Genomic DNA, 20,880 nt, shown 5'->3' on the forward strand with positions numbered 1-20,880 from the left:
TAGATTGAACATATTCATATGGATGAAGATGAAATCGACGAGTTTAAGGACGAACTCAGCGAGTCGGTTAAAGATAGTCAGATGGGTAATTGAAGGCGAACCCGTCGAGCTCTTGATAGATTCGACGAGTAAGGACGGGATTATGGCAGTAGGTGAACATGGGGACTCGGCGAGTTAGTGGACCAACTCGGTGAGTCGAGTCAACCAGATGTTGACTTTGACCAGATGATTGACCATTGACCAAGGTGTTGACCTTGACCTTGTCTTGGACTTGAGTTGACCCTTGTAAGGGTTACGAGAATGAATTGATAAGTTAGAAAAATTTGTTGTGTAGGGATTGAGGATTCTAGGAGAGTTGGTTTTCATAACGGGATCAGTGCAGACACTACTCGACTTTGAGGTGAGTCTTCTCCTAGTAGGAGTGGGTCTACGACGACAATGCCGACCCACAAGTAAGAGTGTTGGATAGATGATTGTCTTTGTGATAATTATCTAATGTTGATATGAGATATGTTTATTGTGCCGATATGATTATTGTGCTTAATATGTTTACTGTGCTTGATATGTGTTAGCAGTAGTAGGGGTGAAATCGGTTACCGGTTCAAAGATACCGAAGGGGAGGGTAGGTCCCAGTTACCGTTTGAAAGATACCGAAGGGGAGGTTAGTTCCCGGTTACCGGTTGAAAGATACCGAAGAGGAGCCCAGCTCCTGGCTATGCCCGACAGTTACCGGTTGAAAGATACCGAAGATTATGCATTATTTGGTATGGGTATGATGGGGCAACTCACTAAGCTTTGTGCTTACGGCTTTTAGTTTTTGTTTCAGGTACCTATTCATCTAAGGGGAAGGAGTCGGCGGGGTAGCAGCGCATCACACAGTCACACATGATATTCCGCATTTGAGAAACCTGGGATTGTACTCTGATATTATACTATTTGCTAATATGGTTTTGAGACTTGTGATTTGTGACTTCATGTATGAAAGGATTTCAATGTTGTTTTCCGTTATCTATTTTTACAAGTAATATACTTTAAAACAAAACCTTTTGGGTCTCGATTTTGGGATGTTACAAGTTGGTATCAGAGCCTTGGTTTGAGGGATTCGGGCACACCATCGGGGGTGTCTGGACTCAAACCGAGGGCTTGATGGATTTTTACAAGAAAAATAGTTTTCTAAAATTTAAAAAATAAGGAGTTTGGGAAAGAATAAGGTGTGTGATGTGTGCGACCGATCGAGTCAAGTAAGTTTTCCCCAAGATACCCATACATGCTATGTTATGTTATATGATATGATTATGAGAACTGCATGCAAGACTAGGGCTAAGGAATCTAGGGAGGATGCCTTATATGCCTATTGTATGAGTTTATGAGAACTGCATGCTAGATTAGGGCTAGGGATCTAGGAAGGATGCCTTATATGCCTGTTGTATGAGTTTAGTGAGCTATATGCTAGGGTTGGTTAGCCAACAGTATGGTAGCCTGGTTAGGTTATGCTTGGTAATGGTTACTCAATGCACAAATGGTGCTTGCTTTGTGCTGATAGGGGTTCCAGCTAGCTTTAACTAACTAGTAAGCGAACATGTATTAGTATCTGCAAGCTAGTTAGGGAAAGATGGTAGGGACTCCATGTGCAGCTGATGGCGGAGAGTAGGTCGGAGAGTGCCCTAGGACAAGCCTAGGATGAGATAAGCTTGGAAAGCAGTATCAGTAGAAGGGACTTGGTGAAGTCGAAGCAATCCTTGAGGAAAGTACGGATAGATGTGGAAGGTAGTATGGGCCCGTACTATTGGAAGCAGAGGATCCGTACTCGAAACAAGGAGGGCTGAGATAGAACCAGGAAACTTGGAGAGTGTGAGATCTCTCGAGAGTATGTATGACCCTGACGTTTATGTATTTTATTTCAGTATGGCGATTACGCGACATGGAGCAGGAGGTTCAGGATCCGGATCAGGATTAGGATCAGGCTCGGGTGCGGGATCCGAGCAGGTTGATGACGGGCTATGCGAGTTCATCGCGTCAGAGATCATGAGAGGTATCCTTGAGGCGACCCCGGTCATTTTCGGGTCGATCAAGGAGGGGATTTTTAAGCTGATGAAGGATCGCCTCCGGACCTTTAGGAGTGACTTGGCGTCCATCCAATCGGCTTTGCACACACTGTCCTTCAAGGACTTCAGGGGGAGTGGTGCACCAGACTTTCACGGGGTGAAGGACCCCATTGTGGCCAGGAGATGGAATGCAGACATCGAGTCTGTACAGTTGACGAGCTTCTGCCCGGAGGGGTCGAAGGTCCGCTTTGCTGCAGGTTGTTTGAGGGATCGAGCCAGAGATTGGTGGGAGTTAGTGGGTGATTCACTGGGGGCCCCAGCCATTGAGGCTATGACTTGGTCAGACTTTGTGACCAGGTTCAGGGCTGAGTTTGCGCCAGCCGTGGAGCTTCAGCAGCTGTCCAGGGAGTTTCTTGATATGAGGCAGGCTACTGAGACTGTGGCGGAGATCACCGCCAAGTTCAGGGAGAAGGCCTTATTGGTACCTCAGTATGCAGGGGATGAGGAGATGCGGAAGACCCGCTATCATGATATGTTGAGGGCTGACATGCGGGAGCATGTTAGTTATTCTGCTTGCCCGACTCTGGATTCAAAGATTGCTAGGGCGAGGGAGAGGGAGATTGATTTAGAGCACCTCAGGAAGAGGAAAGCAGACACAGGACAGGTTGTTGGGGTTTCAGGGAAGAAACCCAAGGGATTCGACACTAGGTCGAAGGGCCAGCAGAGTCGGGACTGTTGTGGGAAATGCGGTAGGTCACACGAGGGAGTTTGCCGCACTGGGTCGAGATCAGGCTGTTATAAGTGTGGCAAGACCGGGTATTTTCGCAGGGATTGTACTGCTACCGCCCCCACTGTTCAGATGTCAGACCTGATTTGCTGTCATTGCAATCAGAGAGGCCATAAAAAGGCTAACTGCCCCAGGTTGACAGCAGCAGCAGCAGCGCCAGTGGTAGCGCCAACTCCAACGACTACACGGGTTACGGATGGCCGGAAGGTCAAGTCAGAGGCTCCAATGGTGAGGAGCCGAGCTTTCTAGTTGACAGCCGAGGAGGCACGCGCCGCACCCGATGTGGTGATGGGTATGGTTTCTTCTCTCTAACTCTTACTATATGTCGCTTGTGATATTGATGTATTATGCTATATGTTTTGTTTAGGATCGTTCCATGTGAACGGTATCCCGGTTCAGGTGTTGTTTGATTCGAGTGCTACCCGATCATTTGTCTCTCTTGCGCTTAGCAAGAGGTTTCCTAAGTCTTCAGGCATGTTAGATAGCCCTCTAGAGGTCGAGATTGCGGACGATCGGTCAGTGCGAGCGTCAGAGGTTTTCAGAGATTGTGTTTTGAGGTTGTACGAGGAGCGCTACTTGGTAGATTTGGTTCCCATACCATTGCGGGGGAACAAGGTTATTATAGGGATGAATTGGTTGAGCCCCAATGGGGTAGTGACCGACTGTGCGCAGCAGTTGGTTCGGATCAAGACCCCAGGTGGGGGAGAACTGGTGATTCAGGGCCAGAGGCCACAATGCGGACCGACTTTATGTTCAGTAGCGAGGGATGGGCGCTACCTCCAGCAGGGTTGCGCAGGGTATGTCGCCTATGTTATGGATACCCGGGAGGCGGGTCAGGCGATGATGAGTGATGTGCCAGTGGTACGAGAGTACGCGGATGTATTTCCAGAGGAGTTGTCTGGGATACCTCCGGAGAGGCAGGTGGAGTTCAGGATCGACCGGGTCCCTGGTGCGGCTCTGATAGCCAAGGCACCGTATCGGTTGGCTCCTTCTGAGATGCAGGAGTTGTCTACACAGCTGCAGGAGCTGTTAGACAAGGGATTCATCAGACCGAGTAGTTCACCTTGGGGAGCCCCGATTCTATTTGTGAAGAAGAAGGATGGGTCGCATCGGATGTGTATAGACTACCAGGAGCTGAATAAGGTAATGGTGAAGAACCGTTACCCACTCCCAAGGATTGATGATCTCTTTGACCAGCTTCAGGGAGCATCTTGGTTCTCCAAGATTGATTTGCGTTCAGGATATCATCAAATGAGGGTCAGAGAGGAGGATGTGCAGAAGACTGCCTTTCGGACACGATATGGCCACAATGTGTTTGTGGTGATACCTTTCGGGCTCACCAATGCTCCAGCCGCGTTCATGGACCTCATGAACCATGTGTGCAGACCGATGTTAGATCGATCTGTGATAGTTTTCATCGATGACATATTGGTCTATTCCAAGACTCGGGAGCAACATGAGGAGCACTTGCGGGAGGTGTTGGATACGATGAGGAGGGAGAGCTTGTAGGCCAAGTTCTCCAAGTGTGAGTTCTGCTTGCGCGAGGTGCAGTTTCTTGGGCACCTTGTCAACCAGAACGGGATTTAGGTCGACCCGGCCAAAGTGGAGGCCGTGATGAGGTGGGAGGTCCCAAGGTCTCCATCTGAGATTTGGAGCTTCCTGGGACTGGCAGGTTATTATCGGAGATTCATTCAGGACTTCTCCAAGATAGTCGTGCCCTTGACCCGGTTGACAAGGAAAGTCGTGGTCTTTCGCTGGGGGCCTGAGCATCAGGCCGCATTCGAGATATTGGGACAGAGGTTGTGCGAGGCGCTAATCTTAGCCCTGCCAGAGGGCGTGGAGGATTTTTTGTGTATTGTGATGCGTCCATCTCGGGTTTGGGCGTGGTATTGATGCAGAGGGGGCATGTTATCGCCTACGCTTCGAGGCAGCTGAAGCCTCATGAGGCGAACTATCCGACGCATGACTTGGAGTTGGGGGCAGTTGTTTTTGCCCTCAAGATTTGGCGTCATTACCTCTATGGGGTCCGTTGTACCATTTACACGGACCATAAGAGTTTGAGGTATCTCATGGATCAGCCGAATATGAACATGAGGCAGTGTCGGTGGCTGGATGTGGTGAAGGATTACGATTGTGAGATCCTCTACCACCCGGGGAAGGCCAATGTCGTGGCCGATGCGCTTAGCCGCAAGGCAGCGCCGATCAGAGACATCTGCATGAGGATGACCGTGGTGACTCCGCTGTTGGAGCGGATTCGAGAGACCCAGCAGGAGGCTATGAAGGAGGAACATCGTAACAGTGAGCATATTGTTGGCCAGATTTACTCCTTCGATTATGACAGTCGCGGATTGTTGACACTACACCGTTGAGTGTGGGTCCCATATCATGGAGGTGTTCGCCAGATATTGATGGAGGAGGCGTACAAATCCAGGTTTTCCATCCATCCTGGGGCGACGAAGATGTACAGAGATCTTCGACCTGATTATTAGTGGCCCTGTATGAAGCGGGATGTAGCTTGGTATGTTGAGAGATGCCTGACCTGCAGGAAGGTCAAGGCTGAGCACCAAAGGCCTCACGGCAAGATGCAGCCGTTGGACATCCCCATGTGGAAATGGGAGGATATTACCATGTATTTCATCACCAAGCTTCCCAGGACCGCTCGGGGAGTGGATTCGATATGGGTCATCATGGATCGGTTGACCAAGAGTGCCCATTTCATACCGATCCAGGAGAGCATTTCGGCCGAGAGGTTGGCTGACATCTATATTCGGGAGGTTGTGGCCCAACACGGAGTGCCAGTCTCCTTGATGTCTGACAGGGATGTGCGGTTTAATTACAGGTTCTGGAAGAAGTTTCATGACGAGTTCGGTACTCGTCTGCACTTTAGCACTGCTTTTCACCCGCAGACGGATGGTCAGAGTGAGCGGACCATCCAGACTCTGGAGGATATGATGCGGGCGTGTGTTTTAGACTTCGAAGGTAGTTGGGATACTTACCTTCCTTTGGCTGAGTTTTCCTATAATAACAACTATCATGCGAGTATTGACCGTCCTCCCTTCGAGATGTTGTACGGGAGGAAGTGCAGGACCCCGATATGCTGGGGTGAGGTTGGCCAGAGGGTCATGGGGAGTACCGAAGTGGTACTCAAGACTACGGAGAGGATCCAGCAGGTGCAGAGCAGGCTTCAAACCGCTCAGAGTCGGCAGAAAAGTTATACCGACAGGTGTTGTTCGGACCTGGAGTTCCAGGTCGGGGATATGGTGCTCCAGAAGGTGTCGCTTTGGAAAGGCGTCATTCGGTTCAGGAAGCGGGGCAATTTGGGACCCAGGTACATTAGACCTTTCAGGGTCGTCGCCCGGGTGGGCAATGTGGCGTATAGGCTGGACCTACCAGCCGAACTCTGTCAGATTCATAGCACTTTTCACGTCTCCCAGTTACGGAAGTGTCTGGTGGACGATTCGACAGTGGTGCCTTTGGAGGATATTCAGGTGGATGACATCCTGAACTACATTGAACGGCCTGTGGCGATCCTCGACAGGAAGTCGAAGGATCTAAGGAACAAGAGGGTGGAGCTGGTGAAGGTGCAATGGCATCACCGCACGGGCTCGGAATGGACTTAGGAGTCGGAGGAAGGGATGAGAGAGCACTACCCCGAGCTTTTTCAGGACTCAGCAACAGACTTCGAGTACGAAGTCTAAAATAAGTGGGGGAGATTTGTAACACCGGGTTCCTGATACGTATTTAAATTCAAGTATTTTGGTATTCTACTCTGGGACTCAGCGAGTTGGAGGTCCAACTCGTCGAGTAGACTCGACATTATGCGGGGGTTTTAGTGATCTACTCGACGAGTCGGGGGACTGACTCGACGAGTAGGAGTTGTCTGGACAAAACCCTAATATTTAGGGTTTGCACCCTATTTAAACACTTTATCTCGTCCCAAACCAGACTCCATCACCCCTCCCAACTCAGAGAAGCCCTATATTGAAACCCTAACCTTGTTTGAGTGATCTTGAGCCATTTTTGGTGTGTTTTGTGGTAGTTTGAAGTTTGAAGAAGAGAAGGAAGCTTGGAAGATCAAGAGAAGACTAGTAGATCCAGAGGTTTTGAGTTATTTCCATCCCATTCAAGGTAAGAAGCTTCAACCTTGACTTCTCATTTGATAGATCTCCTCTAGGGGTTAGATCTTATCATTTTGGGGAATTTTAAGGCCATATTCGGATTGAGTGTGTATCATGGAGTTGCACTTCAGATCTTGAACCATTGAGGGTTCCCATGGCATAAAGGTGCCAACTTTATGGCCATGGGAAGCCCATGCATCTTATAAACCCCTTTTTATGGATTTTGGAGCCAAAAACCCCCATGCATGACATCAAGTTCATAGCTTTACGTATGAAATGGACCCTACGAAGTCAGGTCTATGGTTTTGATGCATTAAGACCCATTATAATCGACTGTATAGTTTTGGACTAGGAGGGACTCGGCGAGTCGCTTGGGTGACTCGGCGAGCCGGGACGCATTTTTCCCCCAAACGTCTTTTGAAAATGGTTTTGGTTGAGTGGAAGGAACACTCATCCTGCTAGGGGTTTGGTTTGGACCTGGAAATCATAGGACTCGGCGAGTGGATGAACAGACTCGGCGAGTTCAAGGTAATGTCCCAACCACATGAAGACGGACTTGACGGGTTCAAGGATGAACTCGGCGAGTCATAGAATGAACATCTTCATATGGATGAAGATGAACTCGACGAGTTCAAGGACGAACTCGGCGAGTCGGTTGAAGATAGTCAGATGGGTGGTTGAAGGCGAACTCGTCGAGCTCTTGCTAGACTCAACGAGTAAGGACGAGATTATGGAAGTAGGTGAACATGGGGACTCGGCGAGTTGGTGGACCAACTCGGCGATTCGAGTCAACCGGATGTTGACTTTGACCAGATGATTGACCATTGACCAAGGTGTTGACCTTGACCTTGTCTTGGACTTGAGTTTACCCTTGTAAGGGTTACGATGATGAATTGATAAGTTAGAAAAGTTGTTGTGTAAGGATTGAGGATTCGAGGAGAGTTGGTTTTCATACCGGGATCAGTGCAGACACTACACGACTTTGAGGTGAGTCTTCTCCTAGTAGGAGTGGGTCTACGGCCACAATGCCGGCCAACAAGTAAGAGTGTTGGATAGATGATTGTCTTTGTGATAATTATCTAGTGTTGATATGAGATATGTTTATTGTGTCGATATGATTATTGTGCTTAATATGTTTACTGTGCTTGATATGTGTTAGCAGTAGTAGGGGGTAAAATAGTCCCCGATTACCGGTTGAAAGATACCGAAGGGGAGGGTAGCTCCCAGTTACCGGTTGAAAGATACCGAAGGGGAGGTTAGTTCCCGGTTACCGGTTGAAAGATACCGAGGAGGAGCCCAACTCCTGGCTATGCCCAACAGTTACCGGTTGAAAGATACCGAAGGGGAGGGTAGGTCCCAGTTACCGTTTGAAAGATACCGAAGGGGAGGTTAGTTCCCGGTTACCGGTTGAAAGATACCGAAGAGGAGCCCAGCTCCTGGCTATGCCCGACAGTTACCGGTTGAAAGATACCGAAGATTATGCATTATTTGGTATGGGTATGATGGGGGAACTCACTAAGCTTTGTGCTTAGGGCTTTTAGTTTTGGTTTCAGGTACCTCTTCATCTAAGGGGAAGGAGCCGTCGGGGTAGCAGCGCATCACACATTCACACATGATATTCCGCATTTGAGAAACCTGGGATTGTACTCTGATATTATACTATTTGCTAATATGGTTTTGAGACTTGTGATTTGTTACTTCATGTCTGAAAGGATTTCAATGTTTTTTTCCGTTAACTATTTTTACAAGTAATATACTTTGAAACCAAAAAATTTGGGTCTCGATTTTGGGATGTTACACCCCATCTTACCAAAAAGATGGTATTGGTATTGAACATTGTCCCTTGGAGTCCCCTGGGGTACACCCATGAGTCAATTTGGAAATCCTTCTCAATTATACACTTGCACAATCAGGAGCCCCTACTTATGGTTCTAAGATTTCCAAAGTTGGAGTTGTCCCTCCTTCTTCGAGAGCCCCAACTGGTATGAAACTCGGTTCAGGTAAAGGATCACCAAGTACTTCTGATAAAGATTGGTTTGATTTTGTAGACAGGGCTCATACTCGTCATCCGGAGCTCACTAGAGTACAAGTGGAGTACACTCTTATTTCCTTGCATTATAGATCCATTCAAAGTAATCGTACATTCACTCTTCCATCTGATGAAGAAACTGATCAAGAGTTCACCTCTTCCAAACAAGCTCAACAAAAAGCCACAAGAGATGTTCCCGATCCAAAAAAATTTCCGGATGATCCTCCTCTGACGTTTACAAGTGAAGAAACTCCCTAGCCTCCCTATGATGAATAACACTTCGATGATGTCATGTTTCATGAAGATAGCACATATGTTGGTGCTATTCTGATCCTTACCACTTTCAAGTCTCTACATAAGCCCTCCTCTTACAAACCATCATACGATTTAGACCTTTTCTCGTCCTCCTCGGAAGAATAAATAGAAGTACATGTTGATGCCAATGCTCAAGGTAATCAAGACAACAAAACCGAAACCACTCCAGCTGAAAATCCTAAGCCTTCCGAACCACAAGCTGATAATGATGGTGATGACAATGATAATAAGTCTGAGAGGTCTACCTCGAACACTAGCTCTTCGAATGAAAACATCACAAATCCATTTGCCTTGTTAGAACTCTGAGATAGTGTGGCCAGTGTTGTTTCCAAAGTTGATTCACTTGATAAGTATGTTGCTCAAATGGACTACAAGATCGATCAAAAGGTCACCAACCTCGACTCCAAACTTGAACTCATTCTTAAATCTCTCTCTGAGATCAAAGAACTTGGCCCCTCAGAACTCGATTGAGCCAATCAACTTGATCAACTCATCTCCCACCAATTCAAGCATACCCTGGAAGAAGTCGAACAGAAATACAATGACAGCCTTGATCACCATATCTCCACCACCACTGCCATGCTCAAGATTCATGACGATATGATCAATGCAACAAATGAATTGATCAAACAAACCCATATTCGTCATTAGAAGCAAATCCAAAGGCTGGAGACGGAGATTATGATGATGGAGTACCTAAATCTGATCTTGCAACATGTCCTTATCAATCTTATCCGAGCATGTTAGAACATTATTGATGTTCCAAACAACAAGTTTGATGAAATTCTCTCGATTCTCGGTTCGCTATTCGATCATCTCAAAGCTCAAGCCCCCACCGCTGAAGTCTACGGCTCTCTCTTTAAGCAGATCAACATGATCTTTCAGAGAGTGTTTGAATGCTTAACTGATCTTCATGATAATACCAGACTTGCCTAGGATGTTGGGCCTTCCGACGCAAGAGGGGGGGAAGGAGCTAAATAAAGAACAATCCAATGGAAACTCGTCTCGAAATTTTAGCTCCGAGATGAATATAATGATGACTCTCTTGATGTTGAAGTCATTGAACCTCTTGATAAAGGTGATGAAGAAGAGGAAGTTCTAATAAAAAATGTTGTTCTAGGACTCCATGCTATCAGGGAACGACCAATGAAGGTTCTCTCGAAAGAAGAAAAGAGGATATGGTCCGCTGTCTCTTGGCCATCATCCTTGGCCGAAGTGCTCAACCGAAGCCCTGAAATGGAAAGGATCAAAACGAAACTAACGATGATGCCTACCGAGCTACACAATCCATGCTCCCTCCAATCCCTACTCCGAGATTAGTTCTGATCGATGAAGGTTCCCCAACCCAGAAACTGAATGATCTCCCTGAAGCGCCCCTGGTTACTCCTCCATTTGAATTCATCATCACTGAAATAGTTCAAAAAATCATTATTGACCTTAACGAACCGCCTCAAGACGAAGGAAAGAAAATTGCTACTGAACCTGACAGCCCAGTGAGGACATTCAGAAAGTCTGAGGGCTGGTCCTAAGAACAAATAAATCTAGCACTAGAAGAAAGCATCAAGATTCAAGCCTTGAAAGACAATCTAAATCCGATGATGGGCATATCTCCTCTTTTCTGAGAAGGAATTATTCATGATCTCGATATTGTTCCCTTCATGTACTATGATCTTCCAACTCAAGATTCTGACCAACTTGATCTTACAATCTCTTTACTAGGAAAATTCTACATCAAATACACTCACTTCATCCGAATGATGATCCACAAACAATCATCAGGACAGAGCGTGAGAGATTAAGAACTTTCTACTTCATTAACACACGTCCTCAAAAATAAGTGTGGTCTCGGAAGCGGATCACAAAGATCGTTGGTTTCAGAAAGAAGGTTCAAAGTAAATTTGATCTTAACTGTATGATGTATAGATATTACGTCTCTCGGAATAAAGAAGAAAATCTTACTCTCATGGATGTTGACTTTCCCTCAATGAACCCCAATGACATTCTCACAATTGCTGCTCATCTCCGAGATCGCCAATCCAATCATTCAAACATCGGAGCATACAGTGCTGCCATCAATTTCTTGAAGCACTACGTTGCAGAATTCTGCAGGTCCGACATTGAATTCGCACACTTGTTCGAAATCGAAAATGTCTTGTCGAAAATCACTTATGAATTTCCTGAAGCTCAAATCTTGGCAGAAGGACGCATTGAAGAACCTGAACTCGGATACGTCTATCTCAAGAACTCGGATACGTCTATCTCAAGAAGAAGACCAACCGAAAAGAATTATTTCTAGTTCTGGACCAACACTTGGTTCCATCAAATATCCTTCAAAAGTTCATCACCAATGCTTGTAAAAGTGAAGCTCCAGAGCATGTGAAGAAGAAGTTCATTGAACACTTGAAGTGGTACCTGGAAGTCCGAAGTTGGCTACAAAGTGCCTATCTTTTTGTGTCTGATGAATCCAAATGAATTGATTGATTTCTAAGTCACTTAGGGAGAGATTGTTAATACATAAAAAGTGAACCTCTAGCAAACCGAGCCAAACCAGATCCAAAGTCAACTTCATTATGAGACGTGATGAATTCTGAAGCATACCTTCTTCCAAGATCAAGACTGTTCTAAAGTTAGTCTGCTGATGTGACAGAGCATGTACTAACATTAAATGTTATTTGTCTTTTTATTGATAGAACAATTCTTAGGACCAAATCAAGTAAATCTTTTAAGTGTCACATTTGTCAAACACTTAGTTTTACCTAGTCCATAGAATGTTCCTCGGTTTGTATTGTGTCTCTCCTTTACTATTTAAGGAGTTGATGTTTCATCATTTATATGTGTGGAAATAGCAAGACTAAGATTTATTCTCTTCACATCAATTTAAACTCTCTTACAAGTCAAATCTCTTTCACTTACATTCCACTTGTTCTTAAATCGTCTTTACTTTGATCTTACTCAAATCTTACTTCATTTTTACTTACTTGAATACTTTGTTGAATATTGTCTTCAAGTCTTGACTGGTTTACCAGACTTGATTGGACCAATATATTAGAAGCAAACATTCATCTCAAAAGTTAATTCAAGGTTTGATTTTTCAAAGCTTGTCTGTGCATTGAATCTTGTACTCACAATCAAGTTTGACTTTAGGTTATTTGGGGTATTTTGAGTAGTAGATTGAGGCTTTATCATTGTGTGTTGTACAGGTGACCCGTAGAGCCAGTATTTGGAGCAGCATTCAGATAAGCTATTTTCGGACATTAAGGTGAGTTTTCCTCACTGTACTTGTGGGTCGAAGGCACCAATGTTGGCCCACTAGGTTTTGTATCCTGGTATATAGGATGATGCTATGTTAGCTATGTATTAGACTGGTAGATCTATATGATTACATGTGTTCACTAGTGATATGTTATACTGGTAGATCTATATGATTACTTGTACTTGCTGGCCTTTGGTTATAAGTTGAGGCAGTCCTGCTTTGTGCTGAACTCCAAGATACAAGGGTGGTTTAGTTTACACTGTAGGCCTAAGGGAGAAGTACAGCTTATTTTGTAAGCTCGGGAGCTGTCCAGCTTGTTGCTGAAGGCTCGGTGGCGGTCCAGCCTTGTGTTGTAGACTTGGTTGTGTGCATTGTATTATGTTTTTATGTGTGCTACTTTGGGGGAAACTCACTAAGCTTTTGGCTTACAGTTGTATTTCATGGTTTCAGGTACATCAAAGGAAATGGGCAAGGTGAAGGCGTGATTGCGCACATCATCCTACTTTTTTATATGACTTATGATTTTGGGATACTCTTATTCATGTTTATGGTTTTGAGAAAGTATGTTTTTATGTAACTTATGGATTTTGGAACGGTTTTAAAAATGAAAATTTTTGTCATGATTTTGGGATGTTACAAGTTGATATCAAAGCCCTGGCTTGAGAGAATTGGATGAACACTTGTGTGATTCTAGACTCAAACTAAGGCTCTATAAAATATATTTCAAAATTTATCTCTAAAAAGACCGACAAATAGAATGTGATGTTTACAATAAGTCGGAGCCAAGGAAAGTATTCCCCAAGATACCCACACTTGTTTTGTATATTGATGATATGATAAAAATGCAAGCTAGTATGTAGGCTAGGGATCTTCAGGAATTGTATGATAGAATTGCCTGATGTATGATGCCTGATAGCCTAAGATAATTTCTTGATATGTTATATGAAATTGACATTATTGTTGTAGTTGTTTTATTATGCATCATGGTTGTACATAACTAAGATTTTATGGTCTGAGAATGATTGACTTAGCATTATTTCTTGTTCCTCGTCTGGTTGTGGACGTAGGGTAGAATCGATTATTCGACTGTCTATCGAATCCAGTGTTATGTATGACTAGCATACACAAGGCGACTGCAGGGTTAGTGGAAGTTTCATGAGCGAGTGGGGTTGTTAGTAAGACATCAAGTAAGGAATTGTTAGTTACTCTTGAGAGAGTGGATATAGGACGTATGTGTTGGGTTTTAGGTGCTATAACAATCCTATGGTGCACATACAACCCTAATAGCTTTGGATCTAAGTTTTCTCTAATTATACATGCAATATTCGTTTTCCAAATCATAAAGCCTATACTAGCATACAAGGTGATATTTTAATCATAAAAACTAGTTAGAAGATTACCTTGTGTAGTAGCTTGTAGAACTTTGGCCTTAAGAGAGCAAGCACCCCAAGTGTTGTTCCTTAAACAAGTCACAAACACCATGAACAATTGGATGAATATGAGAGAGAGATTTAGGAGCTCAAAATCGGCTAGGTATGAACCTTGGAGTACTAGTGTCCGATTTTGCAAGCTAGAGGGTTCATTTTATAGTTTGGAATTCCTAAGGTTTAACTTGTAACCCCTAGCCCATTTACTTAAGTCTTTAAGCAATCCAATAATCCACATCATGGACCCTTTGGACTAATTCTTCATGGACTCTCACAAAGATTTAGTCCATCCCTAATCAACATGGATCATTGGCCCAAACTATAAATATTACTGATTGACTTAATTAGTCCCTGTTAATTTAATCAGTCTCTTTTGATCACTAAATTAATTCCAAATTAATTCTTGATCAATACTAATTAAATAATATGATTTCTCAATTAATATATTATACTTATAATATACTAGTAAATCATAAATAACCTCTTTCTCAAATATCCATCCTATCAAATTGTCCTGGTGAAGGCAACCCGAAATGGACCTTGCTAATCTCGGGTCAAGTACATACCAGTTATAGTTATGGGCTTAGACACCTAATCCAACAGTATGTGTATCCTAGATGCTTGGGCCTAATGGTCAGGAATTACGTGTGAGGATCTGCCTGATTTCTATGATGTCTTATTGTCAGCCAGTTCACTGTTCGAATGTTGCTTGCTATGTGCTTTGTAGGATTCATATTGATGAGAGTTAACTATTAAATGAATATGTGAAGTTACATGCTACAAAGGTTAAATAATTTTAAAGTGATTGATTCGGCCATATTTCACAACTCTCATATGAGTCTAACCATTGTATGGTTGGGTCTTTCAGTCGAAAGATTATTTAAGTTTTGTTGCATGTAATTGTAATCATGAAGTAGTTAGCTGGAATTAATAGGGGTTTTTTCAGTAGCTGATGACAGAGTGAAGTGGTGATCCTAGGAGAACTTAGGAAGTGCTTTAGTATGAATGGTGCGTTGTTTAGCGGGTTATGGCAGTAGCGCTATGAGCAGGTGATTTAGAGGATTCAGGATTATTCTTGAGGAAAGTATGGATAGGTGTGGAAGCTAGTATTGGGCCCTTACTACTGGAGGCACAGGATCCATACTCGAATCAAGGAAAGTCATGAGGATTATAAGAAGCCAGTAGAGGATTGATGTGTAGATTTCTGATTAACGGGTGAAGTGTGATGGATTAATAACGACACTTGGGTTATGAGATGACAGTTTGATATTGTTGTATAGGACGTCACGACCTGTACGTGAAGCAAAGTCCTACGAGATTGATGCAGATGACACACGGTTACACAGTTGGATTACCATGGAGGTTTCATAGACATTACTAGAAGAGTTGTCGGGTATCATTGTTTGAATCACTGACAGACTGATTATCAAGTTCGAGGAGCGAACTGCAGCCATTCAGACTGTAGAAGAGACTGCTGAGGCAACTAGGAGGAGAGATCTTGTTGTAGGAGTGCGTCAAGGGAAGAGAAAGCGGGCATATGATTTGGCTTTTCCAGGGATGGGTGAGGAGCTCGATATTGGTAACCTGGGTACTGGAGGCCAGAGGGACCGCGTAATTCACGTCAAGGATGGAGGCATGAGCATGTGCGCTACAGTTTCAGATGTGGCAGGTGCGGACAGAAGGGCCATGTTCGCCAATATTGCACCCTGGAGGTAGAATTATGTCATCGTTGTCATCATCCTGGTGACATTAGGGAAAATTTCCCACATTTGACGACCGGGTTAGCTCAAACTCCATCATTTGTGGTTCTCCAGGAAGCGGAGTCAGGACCTCAAGACCTCACGGGTATGTTTCGTATACAAATCCTTTATTCTATTATTATTTTTCGCTTATAATCATGTTATTGTGTGTGAGATGCTATGTTCGGTTTACTTACGTCTCCACCTAAGAATCTGAGTTTCGTTATGATTGCTTAATGATTATTCAAAGAAGTGTCATATGCCATTTTGCATACCGAGAGCCGTGTTTATAGGATATTTGGATGAACTGGTTTTAGGTTTCGAAGTGGAAGACGTCGGCCAATAAGAGAGCAAGCCTTGAGTGGAGGGAGGACTGGTTTTTCTACTTGAAGGATCAACATCCAGATTGATTTTGATGGTTCCAGCACGATGGGTCGGAGGAAGTTGTAGTGTAAGTTCATTGAATTTCTGGTGTTCGAGATTGTTGAGATCTTTATTGGTATAGAGGATTAAGGAATTGATCGGAAGCGGGTGCAGGGTGAGTTGCTGTCAGATTCATGCTTTCAGGGTTGTGCACATAGTTCTTGCGTCGTAAGCTCCTAGGCAAGATCTTGTTGTATCCAGTTGTCCCTTCTGGGACAACTAAATATAGTTAAAAAGAGTGTGTATCGCTCATGTTGAATATCAATTGAAGGGTTAGTTAGCTCGTTGAATCAATCGCCATCATTGGTAAGGGTAGAGCTATTGTTGATTATCAACCTACTTCAGGGTGGGGTGGATGCACTTTCTCATGGGTTTTGTTCAGTGGTTGAGAATGTTGGAGAATTGTTGATTTGTATCAATTGGCGGAGTTGTGGGTGCATTGACCATTTTTCTGGCAAAACTTCAGGCAAAACTTCAGATCTACGCGAAATCCAATTTCAATGACTCGCACCAGTAGGGTTGGAAAGGAGTCAATATGACCTCGGTTCAGATAGCATTCAGGTCAATTATGGAGTTTCCTTCAAACAGGAAGTTTGGTTCAATCAGTTAAGCAGTTGTAGGATCTATTCGATTATGTAAGATTGGATTATTACTTTAAGAAGGTTTCATGGTTGGAATGTTTAATAATATGAATTGTGATCACAAGCTGGAAATCTTAGGGTTTGGGCGCTAGGAATTATAGACATATAGTGGAATCCTTGAAGACATTACGGAGCGGCTAATTCCAAGTGGGGGAGAACCGCTTGGGAGTATCAGAAGTATTTCCAAGTAGGGATTAATTTGGAGTTTATATCTAAGGACAAGAGGATAGTTGGTTTCTGGTTGTAATCAGGGAATCATATATTAAGGATTTGGGTTATCTCGTATGGGGACGTGAAGCATAGGTAGGGACGCATTTTGCATCCATGGCCAGGTTCATGATGAGGGTTGTGTTAGGACCACTCTTCCCGTTCTTGTATGATGAATGCACTGGGGTTCAAAGCCCAACCCGAGCGCCTGATACGGTTCAGTAGGCCGGGGTTTTGGCTCATATTGATCTATTCATTAGGTATTTTACGGGGTGGCCGCAACATTCACTAGATTGGTAGGTGGTTGTGGAAGTGTGGTAAGTCTACGACTTGGATTGTAGCATGCTATAGGATGAGTTAGGTCGTACCAGGTATGGTCATGAGACTGTGGAAGGGTTGCGTAATGTAGTAGGGTATGGCTCATGTGGTTTTGGTAAGTGTTAAGTGGGACGTTGACTTGATTCTTGTAGGTCGGTGGGATGATGGTCGTATGTCTATTGGCCCACCGGGCGCTGATCGGGATTCTTCACGGCTGAGATTGGGTGATGGCAAGAGTGTGGAACCGTGAGCTTCTCATTCCAATTGTTGGATGGTGACACATCATGTTGTGGACCCTCGTGGATCTCATTTGTGTGTTGGGCTGGAAGTTATGTTGTGGAAATCTTCATGGTGTAATTCATTTGGTCTTGGCATAATTGGGTATTTAAGCAACATGGGAATAATGTTGATGGCTCAGTAGCTGACAGGTATGGGTCGGTTTTCGGTAGGATTTTGACTTGTTGGAAAAGTCACTGTTTTTTATCGGCAGTTCCTCGTTGAGTTCCTTAGTGGATCCTTATTCGTTGTTGCAATATCGGTTTCAATTGAGTTGAGTTGCCAGTGGTAGATTTAGTAGTAGGAGCCTTGGATGAATTGCTAGTTAAATTGTACCCCTGAGTGCATGGGAGTATGTATGTTGCTCAAGATTTTCTTTTGGATTGACCGTTGATACGCTCGTGGGAGCGGTGGGATGGTGATGACTTGGCAGGAAGTCAAGTGTGTATATGAGAACTTTTAGGCGGCTTTTGAGCTTGGTTTGGGTTGAAATCCTTGGTCCAAATATTTGGAGTATTGTTATACTCGGTCTGGTGGTGTTCCTGGTAAGAAACTTGGGATGATAAGTCCGTTCAGTCGCAGCATCGTGATGTTCCCAGTTTGAGTAGTTCGCTATGAGTGGGGTCGAACATTTGGGGGAGAGGGAGATGGTTGTTTCAATTGAATGTTTTCAAGTGTTTGAATTTTTGATGGCATCAGTTGGGTTCTGCACTACTAGAAAACAGCCCTTTAATGACGTGCAAACAATGACACGCAGTGATTTACGATACGCAAAAGCGTGCGCCCTAAAAATAATGTCATCTCTTCTAAAATTTGAAGGATAGAGGACACATGCGTGCCCTGAAATTAGTGTCAGAAAAGAAAAAAAAGAAATACGGAGGGCACCTATCATAAAAATTGTGTCGTGTAAAGGTATCGCTTTATATTTTTTTAAGAAGGCGCGTTCTCGGTATTTTTTTGAGAAATGAAATCCCAAAAAAATTAAATACCCAGCCTGATACTCCTTCTTCTCTTCCAAAATCCTCTGCTAAGAACCCTAAATCATTCATAACCATTTTCCATTCCCAAAAAAAATTAAACTTCCCGCCTACTACTACTCCCCAAATCACCCTAAATCATAAATCCCTAAATATTAAGAACCCTAAATCTAAAATCCTCTGCTAAGAACCCTAAATCATTCAAAGTTTTTGTCATCAGTTGGTCTAAATGTGCCAAGAATCTGGCATGGTATGTATATAATCAACTCAGATATTATCTTTCATAAATTAAATATTTAAATTATATACAAAATGTTGGAAATTTCAGGAATTTAAAAGTGAAAGTGTGGTTCCAGCCTACTCTGCAAGACCAGATCAGGTCAAGAAGGATTTAAAGCACGTGTATACAGCCACTGTGTAGCTCTTTCCATAAACATCTTGTGAAAATGGTTTCTCAGTGTGTCTTTCATGGATGCAGTTTCTTGGAAATTGATCTAGGCCATTTGAAAGTGACCAATGAAGTTAGTTGGGATGGACCTGCGGAAGATCAAGCATTTGTTCATCGTGACATTATGCACACACAGTGACTAAAATGAAGTTAATTCATGTTGCAGCTCCTTACATTATGATGACATTAACTTTTGATATACATGGGTTTAGACCATCTGTTCTGAAGTTCCCACGTGCAGAAAAGTTCAGTGAAATTGCTAAATTTAGTGGAACAAAGTTTTCTTCTTCAGGATCCATTAACTTCACTGCTGACATTTCTAAAGGTGATGCACACTTTTTTTTCTTCTTGATTTCTTTTACTATGTTTTGACACAGTTGTACATGATTAATGTTTAAATTTTGTTGACATGTTGTAGAGACTACGAATTTATCAACAAAAATGTGAAGCATTTGAGACTGTTATACATTCATACACATCTTGCCCTTATGCATGGGATGAACCTTCTTACCCACATCGTCTAACTGTTGAGTTATGCATTCCATCTACCAGTAATATACTGTAATTATTGATTAAGTACTCAATTATTTTAATCTCCAAGGTGTTTTCTGAGAGGGTAGTAGGGTCTTATACTCTTGATGATGCCAAAGAGTACAAACATGTGGTTTTACCTTCAACTTCTAAGGTAAATTTGTAATTTATACAAAAATGTCTACATGGGGTAAATTCGTAGTATCCTTGTTTGGACATTTGACCCAACTTTCCTTCAAACTAGCTTTCAAATTCATTATTATTATTAACTTATTTCATGTTAATCCTCACTACTTAATATTGTTAATGTATTTTGTTTCCAGCTAATCATCGATTACTATGATATGAAAAGAATCCCTTTCCTTGATCAATTGATGAATGAATTCAATGAAGGGAGAATAAACCTGAGGTAAATTTATTTGGCAATATCATGAATGAATTCAATGAGGTCTGTCATTGGGCAGCATATTATGTGAGTTCACTGTTCATGCTGTTGTCCCATTAATTTTTTTTTAAAACCATTATTCTTTTAGTATTGATATTTCTTTTTCTTTTTTTAGGAACATAGGATGCGCCTTGGACAGAAAGCCATATTTCACATTGAAGGTACATTTTTCTATCTTTTGTATCTCCTTTGTCATAGCTCATGAGGGTTGTTTGTGTTTATAATAAGAAATGGGAAGTAGCTTTTGGTTGAAACTCTTTTTTAAGTTATGTTTTATTTTCATGGATTTATATCTTTTTCATAAATTGTGGCTTTTGACGTGGATATAGCTCAATATTATTGTACTAACTTTTTTCAAATATCTAAAATACCCTTTAGTAAAGTTAAAGTAAAGCAACCTTGTGGATCCAAATCAATTACGTTTAGTTTATTTACTTATTTACAACGATGATAAGGGGTAAATATGTAACTTCCATCCTAGAACTTCTTGAAAAAGGAAATGTTACAACTTTCAAGTAAAAAGATTGATGTTTTATTTCTGACTTGTGATTTGCAGCATTTGTGGCCAAGTTCATGAGCATCTACAAAGGCTTTCTGATTGCGACATTTGGCTGAGCTCAACATCATTCTCTATGAACCTCATATGCTTCAAAATTCATCAATGTTGGCTTTGGATGTCTGAGTTTCAATTGACTTGTTAAGAACCCCCCTTCCTTTTTGTTTTGGTATGTTGTTTTCTACTTAAACCATCTATTGAGGTAAGGGGATAGATTTTGTAATGGAATGTAAGAACCCTTTATCATATTTGTGTGTATCTTTTTGGTTTGTATAGCATTACATTGCAGAAGGTGTCCCTTAATAGCAATGTAGTATTAGGTTATATAGTTAGGGAAAACCGCTT

At 42.9% G+C, this 20,880-nt stretch overlaps 1 long non-coding RNA gene across 1 annotated transcript; it reads left to right on the forward strand.

Moving 5' to 3' along the window:
- Positions 1-19,977: 19,977 nt before the first annotated feature.
- On the forward strand, positions 19,978-20,600 carry LOC145124033 (uncharacterized). The gene is made up of 3 exons (XR_013715478.1): positions 19,978-20,006; positions 20,095-20,140; positions 20,536-20,600. It is a non-coding gene; the product is annotated as an uncharacterized LOC145124033 (long non-coding RNA).
- Positions 20,601-20,880: the final 280 nt, after the last annotated feature.

The sequence above is a fragment of the Lactuca virosa genome, chromosome 7, assembly GCF_052849685.1.
Source record: "Lactuca virosa cultivar CGN04683 chromosome 7, Lactuca_virosa_CGN04683_v6, whole genome shotgun sequence".
Lineage (NCBI taxonomy): Eukaryota > Viridiplantae > Streptophyta > Magnoliopsida > Asterales > Asteraceae > Lactuca > Lactuca virosa.